This window comes from Protopterus annectens, chromosome 12.part0, assembly GCF_019279795.1.
Source record: "Protopterus annectens isolate FY-2018-M chromosome 12.part0, PAN1.0, whole genome shotgun sequence".
Taxonomy (NCBI): domain Eukaryota; kingdom Metazoa; phylum Chordata; order Ceratodontiformes; family Protopteridae; genus Protopterus; species Protopterus annectens.
The window spans coordinates 657218388-657235163 of NC_056746.1; the positions used below are offsets into that span (position 1 = coordinate 657218388).

The 16776-nt window shown below is 42.8% G+C and overlaps 1 protein-coding gene across 2 annotated transcripts in view; it reads right to left on the reverse strand.

Moving 5' to 3' along the window:
• The window catches only part of LOC122816772 (tetratricopeptide repeat protein 30A), a 2782581-nt gene that overhangs the window by 1212373 nt on the left and 1553432 nt on the right, over positions 1–16776 (reverse strand). The window lies entirely within an intron of this gene.

Sequence of the window (16776 nt, forward strand, 5' to 3'; positions counted from 1 at the left end):
CACTTCAAGAGGATTGTGCAATCTGCCATTGATACCCGAAAGCAACAACGTCAAAATCTCCCAAGTCTGGGACTTGGTCGGAGCCTTCAGTGCCAGTCAATACTGATTCTGTCTAGTAAGGATAGATCAGATCCATTGATGTCAGCTCCGAAAACAAGTCCTTTCAAACCTATTTTGATACTACCGATAACTCTGTACTCCCCGACATTTGAGCCATATCCATCGAGGGTGCCATCTCCCTTTTTATCTAGACCAAGGTCCCCACCTGCATCCTCTTCCACATTCAACCAGGAGCCTTACAGAAAAAGAGGACGTGAAACGGATGATGCAGAACATTTTGTGTTAGCAGGGCATCACTAAGTCCCCCTCGGCCTCAACCCTTGCGGTGCCAGGTCTGTCAGAAAGCATCTACTCCCCCGATCCTCCTCCTCCAACTTCAGAGCAAGTTCTGGATTCGTTGGATCCGATATGCCCGATGCATTTCACCTCTGATCTGAAGATGTTCTCTTCCTTGGATCAGACCTTTGCTTGGAGCTCGCTCATTGGCCTTTTCAGAGCTAGAGAGTTTCCGCAGCCGCAGTGAGCCTTGCAAACCTCGAGTGTGCTCAACTCCCTGGGTATTTTGAGCAGTGGATGCACCTTGGGGCTTTGGCAAAGGTGAGCTTGGCTCCAACTTCACCCCCTGGCAAGCTGTCCTTTTGAACTGGAGGGGACCCCATCCTAAAAGCATGGCTTGTAGGAGCCGGAGTCCTCATCCATTCAGGAGCAGTCGCCTTTGGGGCTCTGGTGAGGGCTATCTATAGCTGACTCTACATCTAAAAGGTCACCTGCCCCCTTGGATCCACAATCACATCAAGATATCCTGGGTTCCTCTTCTGACCAGGATGTTCCACAGGGACAGGGAACCTCAGGTGCCAAGATACCCATCTGGGTACCCCTGCCTCTTCCAATACCTCCCCAGACTACCCTACTGACAAGGTCCCTAGGAAGAGACTTGGTAATAGGAAACATTTGGACTCCATGGAGGAGTCAGCCACGGAAGACACTGACCTCTATGAGGGAGAAGGATCCCCATGGTCACCTCCTAAGGATGTGTCCTTTGGGGAGATTCTGGAGATTCTGAAACAGAGAGGTGGCTGGCAGTCCAGTAATCCTTCACCTCAGGAGATGGCATACCTGGCGGCCTTTGGTTCCTGCCTATCTACCTCCTGGGTGACTCCACCCACTGATTAGCTCATAGGTTTGATCTCTCGGCAGGTGTGCGAGACCCTAAACTCCATTGAACCTATTCCTCAGAGACCAAATAAAATAATCACTGCTCCATCTGACAAGGCCTTCTGGACAAAATGGGTTGCAGTAGATGCCATGGTCATGGTAGCTGCAACCAAGAAGAAACTTTCTGAGGAGAGTTCAACTATCCATCCTCCTAATAAAGATTACAGGACAATGGATAGATGTGAGAAGCAAGTGTTTTCTTAAGCACCTTTTGCTTGTGATCGCTGAATTATCTTTCTCATTTCACCAGGTTACAAATGGATCTGATCAAGGAGCTGTCAGATACCACTGAAGGAGCAGTAGCTGAGGGAGCAAAGGTAGCTTCCCAGTTAGCCACCCTACATTCTGTAGCTACCTCTTCCATGAGGCTCATCACGCATGTACCTTTGAGATTTTGCATAGCCTTTTAAGTCTTTGTTCATCAACGCACCATTTTACAGCACTTCACTTTTTGGTCCCAAAGTCAAAGATACCCTTTCCAGATGTGAGAAGGAAGGTAAGACTCTTTCTGCCATGGGCATATGTTTTTCGGTTCCTCAGAGACCTTATCCTAAGAGTCAGAGAGGCAGCAGAAAAATGTGGTTCAAGAAGTCTCAAGGGTCCTACCAAGACACACGTGGAGAGTTTTCCCCCAGAGGAAGAGGGGGAGCAATAATGGAAGAAGCCACCCTCACTGCAGAGGAGGTTTGCAGAACCAAGGGTCCTGGGAGTCTTTCTTCATGAAACCTTTTCAGCGTTCCTGAAAGGGGTCGACTATCCCTGCACTGGAGAGCCTGGCAAAAGATAACTTCTGATATGTGGGTGCAGAGGATAATATCCAGGGGTTACCAAATTCCCTTTTCTCAACAACCCCCTCCCAACAAAAAAATCTTAGATGTTCCACCTAGTCAAAGGCATCAGGCAGTCATTCAAATCCAAAGACTGGTAGAAAAAAAGAATCATCCAAGAGGTCTCCTGAGATTGGAGAGGATGGGGAACTTACTCATGTTTTTTTTTGTTCCAAAGAAAACAGGGGACTGGAGACCAATCTTGGATCTCAGCAGATTGAACAAGTGAGTTTGACATTGCAAATTCCTAATGGTCATGGTCCATGCTTCCTTTTTTGAAACAGGACAACTGGATGTGCTCTATAGATCTTCAGGATGCGTACTATTATATAAAAATGGACAGATGCTCCAGAGGATATTTACACTTCCTGCTGAGAGCCAGTCATTACCAATTCAGAGCACTGCCCTTCAGTCTCACTACCACCCCCAGAGTGTTCACCAAATGCATGACAGTGGTTGCAGCTCACCTGAGATGACAAGGATTCCGGATGTTTCCTTGTATAGACAACTGGCTCATATCTGCCCCGACTAGGCATCCACTTATCTGCACAAGAGACTCTGTCCTTCAAGTCTGCTCTGAGCTAGGCATAACCAAAGTGATCAAAAATCGCATCTGGAATCTACTCAAACACTAGAGTTCATATAGGAGCACCACTAGACACCACTCTAATGATTGCAAAACTTCCTCCCTCTACAGTATTAACAATCAGATGGCAAACATACAGATTAATCAGGAACAACAAAGTAGCCACCCACCATATTTTACAGGTGTTGGGATCAATGGCTATGGCAATAGTGCTGGTTCCATTAGCCAGGTTTCACATGCAGATACTGCAGTGGCTTCTGGCTGCTCAATGGTCAATTATCCACCAACCGATGTCTCACTACATTCTTATAACAGACACATGCAAAAGGAATCTTTCATGGTGGATTCAGTCAGAACAGGTGACATAAGATTGACCCTTTATGCCCCTCAACCACAGGGTACGTTGACCACGGATGCTGGGGGGAGGGGCATTATCTGGGGAAGATGGTCCAAGGAACCTGATCCACAGAGGAGGGAATTCAGACTGCTCTTCCTCTGCTAGTCGGACAACATGTCGGTGGTCTGGTACATAAACAACCAAGGAGGAACCAGATCATACCGTCTGTGTTGAGAAACACTCAAGAGTGTGAGAATGGGTGATGTAATCCAACTGCTTTGTTATAGCAATGCACATTCCAGGAAGGTCCAGCGTCATAGTGGACAAGTTGAGCAGAGCCATTCTCATGCCTCATGAGTGGTCCCTCAACCGGAAGGTAGGAGGAGGACATTTTCTGCACATGGGGCTAGCTTTGCTGTGATCTCATTGCCTCTCCCCTAAACAAGAAGTGCAGCAGCTACTTCGCCCTAATCCTGCCACCTGGGGGGTCCCCGAGGGATGCTCTAATACATGATTGGCCTCTCAGTCTATTGTATGCTTCCCCCATTCCCTTGATTCCCAAATTCCTTCAGAAAGCCAATAGGTTGAAGAGAACAGTAATCCTCATTGCCCTGTACTGACCTTGACAAATCTGGTTTCCTTTCCTTTGGCCTCATCTGCAGAAGGAACCCTGGATTCTGGAACCCTTTCTGGATCTACAGTCACATCCAACAAGAATTCATCATAACCTCAAGCTGACGGCTTAGTTGCCCCATTTCCATTGATTGCCAGACAACCTGTACTCTCCTCGCCGGCTAGTCATATTTTGATGTCATCCACTCAACAACTCTATAGGAGTAAATGGAAGAGGTTGTAATTTGGGCTTAACAGCACAGTGTGGATCCTCTCTCAGCCCCTGTTCACTCTATTCTAGAATTTTTAGCCCATCTTTTCAATAATGGAGCTGCTGCTTCTACTATTAACGTGCAGTTAGCAACCATCTCAAATTTTCACATTAGTATAGACAACTTCTCTCTCATTTCCCACAAACTTTGCAAAGCCTTCTTAAAATGGACCATGTTGTTAAGGCCTCCTCACAAAGATCCTTCTCCACCTTGGGACCTTAATTTGGTACTTCGTCTGATTGTTCAACCACCTTTCGAACCTGCAGCCACTTGTGATATTAAGTTCCTATCTTGGAAAACTATCTTTTTGGTGGCTATCACATCTGTGAGAAGGGTATCAGAAATTCAGGCACTATCTTCCCAGTCTCTGTATTGGATTTTGCATAAAGACAGAGTTTCTTTGCGTACCAACCCCTCTTTTCTGCCCAAAGTTGTTTCATAAACAAATATTAATCAGGCCATACATTTTCCTATTTTCTTCCCTAATTTCAGTTATAAGGGTGAATATGGCTGCGTTTGTTAGATGTTCATAGACAGCTACATTTCTATTTGCATAAGACTAAAGAGTTTCTGAAAGCAAGCCAATTGTTCATTGCATTTGCAGGCCACAGGAAAGGCCTACCAGTTTCCAAAGTTACCTTGTCAAAATGTCTCTCTTAGTGCATTTCTTTCATTTACATCTCAAACGGCAAGAAACATTTCAAGTTTAGTACATAGTTCCAAGGTATTGTCCCTCACTTGAATAAGTAGGTGCTTGGTGGTGGCAGTTAGGAGCCAGTCATCTAGATATGGAAACACCCGGAATCCCTGATGCCTCAGGTGAACCGTGACTACTGCCATGGATTTGGTGAACACTCTGGGGGATGTAGTGAGACTAAAGGTCAGAGCTCGGAATTGGTAATGACTGGCTCCCAGCCGAAAGTGCAGGTAACTCCTGGATGGCCTGTCCATTTTGATGTGGTAGTACGCATCAAGCACTCCTAGCTGTCTTTCCCTAAAAAGGGAAGTATTGACTGCAACGTGACCATCCAAAACTTTGTCTTCTTTACTGACTTGTTTAGTCTGCTGAGATCCAATATGGGTCTCCAGTCCCCTGTTTTCTTTGGAAGTAAAAAAATCTTGAATAAGTTCCAGATCCTATCTGGTCTGTGGGGACTGACTGGATGACTCTTTTTCTTGCAACTTTTGAATTTCTAAAGTTGCTTGTTCCTTGTGACTGGGTAGAATGTCCGGGATTTTTTGTATTTGTAAAGGTGGTATTGAAAAGGGGATCGAGTATCCTCTGGATATAATGCTTTGTACCCATTTGTCTGTTGTTATGTTTAGCCAGGCTTGTGGATACAAAGAGAGATGACCCCTGACTGCCTCCAGAGAGGGACAGATGGGCCTCCTTTCAGGAGCACTGAAAGGGTTTACCAAAGTAAGAACTGAGGTCACCCTGGTTCTGCAGACCCCCTCTGCCATGTGGGCGGCATCTTCCATTATTACCTCCTCCTCTGCCCCTGGAAGAAGGTTCATCCTATGTGTCCTGAAAGACTTTTCGGAACCACATTTTCCCTCCCTTTTGACCCTTGGGATAGGGTCTAGAAGGTGCAGAAAAACAGACTCCTATGGCAGTGAGGGTCTTTCCTTTTTGTTCACATCAGGAAAGTGTTTCCTTTACTTTGGGCCCGAATAAAGACGAGCCATCAAATGAGGTGTTGACAAAGGATGACTTGAAGGGCTCCGTGAAATTACACAAGAGCATCCAGGAATGTTTCCTAAGGGCAATTCTGGAACCTGCTGACCTGCTCGCTCCATCAGCTGCATAAGATACGAGCCTCATGGACGAGTTGACCACTGAATTTAGGGTGGCAAGCTGGGAGGAAAACTTGTCTGTTACCCCCACAGCTACTGTACCCTGTAGAGTATCTCCTAGCTCTTTCAGGAGATCTATCTGAAGTCTTGTAAAATGTGTGAGGTAATTCAGGGCCTAAGGGTAAATGCCGCTGAGGAAAACGTGCACTTCCCATACCTGTCCATGGTCCTCAACTCCTTATTCGGGGGATGGACAGATGCAGAAGTCTCAGATAATTCCTTCTTTGTGGTTGCCACCACCACCAGAGCATCTACAGGTACTCCTTTAGTTAGAACGGTTTTGTCATTAGGCACTGTGATAAATTTGTTCGGCCTCTGATGGACAAGCTCCACTGTATCTGGAGAATCCCAGACCTTTTGAGACACTAATTCCATTAGTTCATTGAAAGGTGGAGACACCCAGGTGGCTTAAGGTCGAGACCCAAAAGCCTTTAGATACATGGACTCCTCAACAGAAGGGGTAATGGGCTTCCAGCCACCTCTCTAAGGATTTCCAAGATGTTCACAAAGGAAACATCCTCAGAGGGCGACCATGGGGACCCTTCCGACTCCTCGAGGTCCATGTCCGATGTAACAGATTTATCAGGGGAGTCTATATGCTTCCCCTTGCATGTTTTCTTCAGGGGGAACCTCTTTGGTGGGGCCTTCCAAAGAGGTTTTGTAAGAAAGGGTCTCACCCAATGGGGCTTTCTGAGGCTCAGGATCTCTACGCTGTTGGGTAATTGCCTATGCAGAGTCAGTGCTTTCTGCAAAGTACAGCTTGGTTCCGACAGTACAGATGATATCCGTGGGGACAGAGCTCTCCCCATGGCTGCGGAGGCCCTCTCCCATGGCCCAAGACAATCCCAGGTTCTGAAGAATCTGATGATCTCCCCGGTACCATGGGTGTTGGCTCCAAAGCCGAGGTAGGAGCCGAGGCTCCAAGGGGTAAAGTCCGAGCCGAAAAAGTCTTGATCTGACTGTCCCCCCAGACCCGACCGGTGAGTGTTGGCTCCTAGACACCTCGGAAGGCTCCAAGGTAATAAGAGCAATTGGAATCGAAGAATCTTTAGAAGATTTTGTTTCCATCAGTTTCATTCACTGTCGGTGCCAAGATTTCCGGCATTGAAACTCGAACCGAAATTGGAGGAGGAATAGAATATACAGGAATGGGCAAAGTTGGCGCCAAACTTACTTGAGTCGGTGTCGACAACAATTTAGCAAGAGATGGTGTCTTCAGTAATTTCTGCACCATGCGATCCACATTGAATTCTGATAAGCTCCTGGAGGATCTGGAAGATGGAGCCAATGCCACTAATTGGAGTAGAGGAGACCGGCTCCAAAGCAGGTGAGTGGCTCCGGACTGTAAAGGCGGTCAGTTCCAGCACACATGGAACCGTGATGGTAGGTCTGTCTTTATCAGATTTTTTAGAGGTTGTTGGAGACATCCTTGGCTGTTTTGTTGATGGCTTCGATGATGTAGAGGAAGAAAAAGCAGACAACCTCTTTGCATGAGGTTTGGGAGAACTTTGAGCCTTGTCCAAGACTTCCTCAAATGATGATTTAACTAAGCCTCTCAAAATCAACTTATTCTTACACTCTTGAAAATCCTCGAGCTAAAGGAATGACATCTAGAGCATGTTTCTTGCAGATGGATTGCTCCTAAACAATAAATGCAGTCTGTATGTCCATCAGTGATGGACATTTTTTTGAAACCAGATGATTTCCCCTCTTTTTGCTTTGACATTATGGCAAAACACTCTACAGACACACACACACACACACACACACACACACACACACACACACACACACACACACACACACACACACACACTAAGACACCTTCTAACTTAAATGGGAGCCAACTGAAGGGAAGGCTTTCTAATTTAAACAAGCCTAAAAGAAAATTCAAAGGGTCACATACACACGCAACACTTCAGGTAACCTTACAATTTCTGGTAATATGAAGCTTGATATCAAAAAAACAATTTAAATGTGTGTGTGTGTGTGTGTGTGTGTGTGTGTGTGTGTGTGTGTATATATATAAAAAACACTGTTACGCTAATAAACAGCTTTAAACAAAAACACACTGCAAGCTAATAATCAGGGAATAGGGAAATGAGGGTTAAGTACAAATGACCCTCAAAAAACACAGGAAAAACACAACTTCCAGTAATATATATCGATATAACAAAATACTGATACGGCTATCTATCAAATTAAAGGCCTAACATGATGGCCTGAAAAAAACACACTAACTATGTAAAACTAACTAACAACTATTATAATGATACCTAAACAACACTATCTAACTAGAAATATTTAGCTAACTATAACAATAACTGACAGAAGAAAAAACAATTTTACTTAGCCCGAGCTAATCGTAGATCCGATCTGTTTCAGCAGCAAACAAGATCTGCGGAAAGCACTGCAGCATCATGGGATAGGGATGGAGTCACAAGCTAGTTTCAGATCTCGAGCTTTAGTAAGCATCCGAGTCAGAACTGAGGATTGGTTCCAAACCCATCAGTATAGAATGAAGACGAGACAGGACAACTTCACATCAACACTTACTTGTCCCCTGATGATATAGCCAACATATTAGTGGACAAATTAAGCTTTACCTTTACTCCTATATCTCCCCCGATTTTCCCCAACGCATTAGCACACCCACACGATCCCTTCTGATCATCTCTGAGGAAGTCCTGAATGCTCTCTCCAAGGTCAAAAACACTTGCTCCATGGGTCCTGATAATGTGCCTTGCTGTCTTCTTGTCAGCACCAGACACTATCTGGTAGACTTGCAACTAAGTCTATTAAACCTCAACTTCTCCACTGGTTTTGTGCCAGAGGAATTGGAGACTGCAATAGTCATCCCACTAAATAAGTTAGAATCCACTACTGATGTAGGAAACAACAGACCTATAAGCTTCACAAGCTTTACTTGCAAAGCAATGGAATACATCATTATGAAACTTATTAACAAGGACATGAGCAATCCTCAAGCCTTTGGCCTAAACAGTTTGAGTTTATTAAAGGCAGATCCTGCTTCTTGCACTGCATGGGTATCTTTGAACAAACCACTGATGCATAAAACTTGGGCAAATTAGTTTGCACTGCCTGCCTAGACCTGGTCAAGGCCTTTGATACCATCCCACAGTTTGGCATTATTGAAAAGCTAATCAAACTAAATGTATACCCCCTATGCTACTAAATGAAAGAACCCAATCTACTAGTGTAGCAGGCATGCTGTCTTCAAAAAGAATACTTACCAGTGGTATCCCCCTGGAATTGGTCCTAGGCCATGTCTCTTTGGTACTGACTTGAGGCTGACATCAAGGGATGACTGCAAATTGAGAGCTGTCATTAACTCCCAATCTGGCTTCCAAATTCTTCAGGAGGGACTAACATACACCAATAAGTGGTGCTTAGACTGTGGCTTAAAGCTAAATGCCAATGCAGCACTGTGTCATTCTGCAGACCTGGGCACCCATGCACCTACCATACAGGTGACAATCCTTTGAAAGTTGACTCAACCATTAGGGACCTGGGCACTGTCACTGACAATGAGCTATCATTTGATCACCATGTATCCACTACTGTTAGGAAATCCTTTTACCTTGCCAGAATAATCACCAGGGGTATTTCTTCCAGATCAATGGTTATCATCCTTCTTTGCTTCTTCCTTATCAAGCCCATAATGTTCTAATGATCCCTTTGGTAAATACTTGTGTAAAAAAGACCCAGCTTAAAAAAATCACAGAATGTCTTCACTAAGACAATCATGAGCATGTCTTCCTTGAGCTACCCATAATACCACCTCAAAGAGCTCTCTCTTTTTTCTGTTTCCTACACAGTCTTGAGACGTGACCTCTGTTTAGCCAACCAGGTTTTGAAGAATGAAGTCGTACACAACCTCCTGCACACCTACAAAACTAAGAACACCCTCAACACTTACTCAAGACATCTTAACTCCCAACAAAGTTTGAAGTCAAGATAACCTCACAGGCTAAAGACAAACACAAGGCCTTCCTAGAGCTATGCCCAAAACCTCAAAGGCAGCACACATCATTGTGCAAACTGGCGGTGAATGGTGCCACCTTCACTGAGCACAGTGACATAGTGAATTTGATGGCTGACAAATTCAGCTCACACTTCACCCCCCATAAAATACCTACTAGCTTAACCCCCCAACTATTAACAGCTAGCAGGTCCTGGCAGTGCTCGCTAAGACCAAACCCCAATATCCCAGGTTGCCTCCTAAATAGCTTAAAACATGAACTCTCAGGACCACTTGAGCCACTTTTCAAATACAGCCTCAAAACAGGCTTTGTACCACAAGAATGGAAGACCACAACAGTTAGCCCACTTCACAAGGGTGGACCATCAACCAACCTCAGAAACTACTAACGTATTAGTCTGACGAGTCTAATATGCAAATCCATGTAATGAATTATCATGGAAATGATCAACAAAGACATAGGCAACCTTCAGACAGTGGATCCAACCCAATTTAACTTTGTCAAGGGAATGTCATGCCTACTAAACCTGGTGGACTTCTTTGAGAAGATCACCAAGGCAATGGATGAGGGGAAAATGGTATACAATGCCTACCTGGACCTTTGGCCCACCAAGTTTGCAGATGATTGCAAATTTGGAGCCATCAGATTCCCCCATGAAACAAACATTTTACAAGAGACAAATGACTGGTGCCAAAGTCACAGGCTAAAACTCAATGCTAAGAAATTCATAATAGTGCCTTTTTAGAAACCTGGCACCTAAACTAATTACTCCACCAATAAGACACCCCTAAGAGCTGACCACCAGGGATCTCGGAACATATGTAGACAGTAATCTGGTGCAACATGTGGCCAAGCAGTAAGAAAATCATTCTGTGTTGTCCAACATATAAGTAAGAGCACAACATCCAGGTCCATGAAAGTCACAGTGCCACTTTAATCAGCACTTATCAATCCATCACTGACTATAATTCCCACTTTAGCATGTACCTGACCAGAAATATTCAACAGCTAGAGCGCCCACAAAGGTTCCATACCAGGAGAATCCAGGGTATAAATTCACTGTCCTGTATGGATCGCCTTAAAGCCCTGTCTCTATACCCTTGCTCCTACAGGTTACTGACAGATGATCTATGCCTGGCATACTAGGCATCCTTGGATACAGCTTTGATGGACCTTTTGTACATCTGCAAAATATACAGCTTCAGAACCACTAGATTCAATGATTTAAATTTTGCTTGTGACATAAATAAGACACACTGGTGAGAGAGTTGGGTGTCTCAGAGGATCCTCATGTTCTGGAATAGATTCCCTATCCATCCATGTTAGTAGCAGGCTTTCCTGTATCCATTAATACCTGCTGCATGTCCTCAGTAAACAGGTGCCTAAAGGGAATTGAAACCCTATCATCCAGGTAGGCAGATGAAGTTGACTGGAGTCAGGATATATCAAACACTCCTGTTCTTGTGCAAGTAAATCCTATCTGAGAGGAAGCTTGATATAACTGCTCCTGGACATTTCTAAAAAAAGGCGAAGAACTACTGTTGCCTGGGCCAAAAGTCAGTCATCATAATGATCTTGGGGGATTCTGTCTGAATATTCAAAAGTTCACTAAATATCAGTAGAAAGTGTGGAAAAAGCATACAGGAACATTCCTATCCAAGAAAAGAAAAAGGCATCTGTCTTCCAGGTCTTCTTGCATGGAGTACTGGAGCACTGTGGTGACTACTTTAGAGTGGGAGAAGGAGAGTGAAGACCTGGATTTAGGGATAACTGCAGTCTCCACCAAGTAATTTCTCTTCTGATAAATCCCAGAGCAGGGATTTGAACAAAACTCAAAACAATTCTACAGTAAGACAGCAAATTTCAAAACTAAAACAGATCAAGTTGCTCAAACTTTCAAAATGTCTCCACAATACCTTCTGCTCCTATAGAAATATATTTCATTCCTTCTAACAACAGCCACTAATGCAGCAAGAAATCCACCCTTGTTACCTATTTATGTTTATTTCATTACTGTTTATATTGTTTATACATTTACGGTCAGATTAAAAAAAAAATTGTATATTGTTTATGAGGAGCTTTTATCCCCAGGCCTCCTCTGAAAAGGGGCTCTCATGCCCAGTTAGATTTTCCCAATAAATGTGAAGAATATAAAATAAATACTATATATATATATATATATATATATATATATATATATATATATATATATATGTGTGTGTGTGTGTGTGTGTGTGTGTCTGTGTGTGTGTGTATATATATATATATATATATATATATATATATATATATATATATATATAAAACTATATATATATATATATATATATATATATATTATATACTGTTATGTGTAACTGCAACTTATACAACTGTGCAATGTTCGTTATTCTCGCTACCTTTAGGCTTATATGGGTTAATTATCAAAGCCTATTCATCCTGGAAGGAGGAAGAATATGGATCCAGGAGTCCCTAGAGAATGGTCCTAGCAAAGCCTGTCCTGGATCTAGAAAAGTAATCCACTTTGTAATACCTTGAAAAGGTATGCACTGAAGAACATGTAGCTGTCTCCACAATACTTCTGGAGTCCACCCCTTTCCAATATGCTATAAAAGAAACCAAAACTCTAGTGGAATGAGCCTTTATTTTACCATGGTGGGAACAACAAAAAGCAACAGCTGAGGACAACCAAATGGAAAGTCTGTTTTGACACGGGTTGTCCTTTCTTTGTCCCAACATAATAAACAGATGATCTACTTTTCTAAAGGACTTATTTCTGTTAAGATCTTACCTGTGCACATCCAGAGTATGTATAATCCACTCTTCCTAGTTCTGTAGTTCTGGCTAGAGCACTGAGAGATTGATCACTTGATTCAAAGTAAACTTTAAAACAACTCTGGACATGAATGAGTGACGTGGTCTTAATATGGATCTCTTTATGGAAGACCAGATATGGTTGAATCATCATGAGAGCTTGCAACTCAGATACTCTTCTTGCAGATGTCAAAGCAATGAGATGAACACTTTTCCATGTAATGAACTTTAACTATGCTTGATGAGCTGGTTCAAATGGATTCATGGTTAATTTTTCCAGCATAAATGTATGATCCAAAGGAAAAGTACCCTATTTACGAGGCGGTCTCAGGTGCAAAACTCCCTTCAGAAAGTTGCATTATAAATACTGCAGAAAGAGGAAGATCCATGGAAAGATGTGTTGAAATGGCTGCACAGTGTACCTTAACAGATGAATAAGAGAGGTCAAGGGAGAACAACAACTCAGGCAGATATTTAAGCACCAGTGATACATACATTCCCTGATGGGACCGTGGTTATTAGCTAAGCACCAACTAGAAAATATTCTCCACTTTTCAATATGAGATTTCTTAGTAGTAGGTTTTCCTGTCTCCTTTAATACCTCCCGCATGTCCTCATGAAAGCGGTACTTACAAGGAAATTAATCATCCAGGTAGTTAGTTGAAGATGTTTGAGATCTAGGTGTATCAAACTCCCCTTGTCTTGTTTGAGTAGGTCCAGTTTGTGAGGAAGCTTGAGTTAGTTGTTCTGGGCCAATTCCAAAACAAGGGAGAACCAATGTTGCCTGCACCAAAAGAGGAGTCTCCACAGTGATCTTTGGGGTATCCTACTGATTTTTTAGAATTACTCTGGATATTAGTGCAAAGGGTGGAAAGGCATAAAGGAACATTCCTGACAATGGGACAGAAAATGTTTCTGTTTTCCACACTGCTTTTCAAGGAGTCCTGGGGTATAATTTATTCAGCTGTCTGTTTTTGAAAGGAGGCAAAGAGATCTAGTTGAGGTGTTTCCCACAAATGGATCAATTCCTGGAAGACCCCACCCATTCAATTTCCATTTGCAAGTGTCTATCCTCGTGCTGTTCAGCTTGTGTCACTAAGTTTTAGTCTGACAGAATGTAAGATGCTTGTAGGTGTTAAGGAGTTCTAAAGAGCTATCTGCCAAGCCATCATAGTCAGTCTACACACAGGGTATGACCTGGTGCCTTCCTGCTTATGTATCATATTACTGAGATGTTGTCTGTAATCACCTGAAGAGGTCCAGGTGACCACAGATGATGAAAAGATTTTAAGGTATGAATCAAAGCCAACATCTCTTTGACACTGATGAGCTTGGTATGTCTGTGGAGCTCACAGGCCTTGTACCTTTAGCCCCATAAAGACTGACCCTCAAGTGAAATCTGAGGTGTTTGTAGTTAAAGATTGGCTTTGAGGCAATTTCTTTTTGGCAAAATTGAAGTCTGAAATTCCAGGGGATGCAAGTGTTAGGTACTTGTGTTTTTTTTTAGAAACCATTTACTTGTTTCTATGTGTAACTAGGTGAGGGGAATCATTAGAATATACTTTCTAACCAATGTCTGAGACTGATTGGAGAGGCTCAGGAAAGATTTCAGATTAAAAAAAAACACCTCGTCCTGTGTCAAAAAAGATTTTTGCTGAAAGACATCTATAAGACAGCACAGAAAGATAATCCTGTGTGACAGGGCCAAGGAGTTCCAAATATTTATCTGGCACCCCAGATTAGTCAAAATAGAAGAAACCCATTCTAATGACTCTTGCCAACTGGGAAAAGACTCTGTGAAGAAAAATAAGTCATCTAAATAAGGAAATTATGTGAATGGATCTATCATTATGGTAAGTACAACATTTTGTATCACGTGTTGTCTATTTTCATCCAATTTAACATATGGGATAGATTCCAAAGTTGCTGCTGCACAGATATCATCAGGGATAGGCTCTTGTAGAAGGCTTTTGAGGTAGCTACTGTTCTGGTGGAGTTTGGACTGTAAATTTAAACCCATCTTACTAAAAATAAATAAAATAGTTTAACAGCCACCTAAAGAGTGTAACTTTTGCAAATGCTCTACTAAGTTTAAACTTTGAGTAAGCGACAAATAGTTGATCAGATTTCCTGAATTGTTTTCTACTATGAAGATACAACCTGAGTTGACAATGAACATCTAGCATGTGCAGTATGTATTCTTCTTTGTTTGTGTATTTGGGGAAGAACAATATCAAATCTATGGATTGGTTTAAGTTAGCTTTGGATCCCACCTTTGGAAGGAAGGATGCATTAGCATGGACAGAAACACTATCCTTATGCAAAACCAAATACAGATGTTTATATGAAAGTGTTTAATTCTGAAATTCATCCAGATGAAGTGACTGCAACTAAGAAAAATTGTTTTCCATCTTAAATATTTGATATCTATTGTGGCCACAGGTTCAAATAGAGGTTGAGCCAGAGCTTGGAGCATGATGGTAATATCCCATGGAGAAACTAGATCTCTAATGAGATGGTGCAACAGAAAGTTTCCACTTAGAAAAGCCTTTGAGATCTTTAAGGAGGCCACAGAAGTATCATTTTGTCCAAAATAAAAACTGGAAGCTGCTCCCATTTGAACTTTGATGGTAGAAGAACCAGAACCTTGTTGAAAGAGTTCAGATAACAACTCCAAGATGAAGGGTATGGGAGCAGAAAAAGGGTCCAAGCCTTTAGCTACTGCCGAAAAGAAAACCTGTTTCCATTAGCTGTTATAAACCTTTTCTGTAGCAGGCTATTGGGAAGCTGTTATGATGTCAACCACCACATTGAGAAGCTTGCACCTCTGGCTATGGTCAAAATTGGAAGAACAAAGCAGTTAGTTTCATGGTAGTCTGATTCAGAGGAGGTAATATGAATGGGGGAGATAGAAGGATGTACTGGTACAGGTCATAGAAAGAGGAACTATGTCTGTCAGGGCCAGAAGTGGGCAATAAGGATTACTTTGGCCTTGAATTAATTTGTTCATGATAGATAATAGGGGAAAAGCATAAAGAATTTTCAGTCATAGTCTAAGCACTAGCTTCATACCAGCTGAATGGAAAACAGCCACCATTATTCTCTTGCACAAAGGTTGTGCTTTCACTGACCCTGGAAACTACAGACCTATTAGTCTGATCACCCTCATCTGCAAGGCCATGGAGTGAATCATCGTGGAGCTTATCAACAAAGATATAGGTAATCTCCAAACACTTGACCCTACCCAGTTTGGATTTGTCAAAGGGAGATCATGCCTGTTAAACCCGGTAGACTTCGAGACAGTCACCAAGGCCCTGGATGAGAGGATTCTATGCATACAGCCTACCTGGCCTTAGCCAAGGCGTTTGACTCTACTCCACACTCAGGCATCATTGACAAGCTCACCAAGGTATGCATCAACCTTTATATCATTAGATGGATCACTAACTGGCTCACTGACAGAACTCATAGTCAAAATAGAGGAATCCACCTCCAACAGCAGACCTGCATCCAGTGGTGTTCTACAGGGATCAGATCTACAGGGATCAGAACTGGGATCTCTGCTGTTTGGAATCTATTTCCCTGAGGGCATTCTACATTGCTCATCTCATAAGTAAGGGCATTGCTGCCAGAAAAAAAGAAGTTATATCCTCCCTGTACTCTTCTCTCATCAGGACAATAATGGAGTACAGTGCACTTTTTGGTATGTACATTTCTGAGCACCTGCAGCAATTGGAGAAACCACAAAGGTTTCAAATTTAAGGTCTTCAGCATCTGTCCTATGGGATCATCTGAAATCATTGTCAGTTGTGTTTCATACATACTATTCAGAGATGATTTCTGCCTTGCAACAAGGCAATCTCTGACCCTGCGTTATTGGAAATGCTGCATATCCGTAAGTCAAATGGTTCATGGGTTACTTGCTCTAAAGCCCTTAACCTGGTATGTGACATTAATAAAACCTGCTGGAGGGATAGATTTGTCTCCCAGAGGCTACCACACCTTTGGAACAGACTCTCATTTCATGTCAAACAGAGTACCTCATTGGCCAATTTCAAATGCAGTCTGGACGACTGAATGGGTGACTGTAAATTCACCCTGGAAGTTCCATGTGTGTCCCTCTTGGACAGGGGGCAATATATGCTGATCAGAGAAATAAGGGTAAGAACTTGGCTAGGCTTGTAAGTGCTCT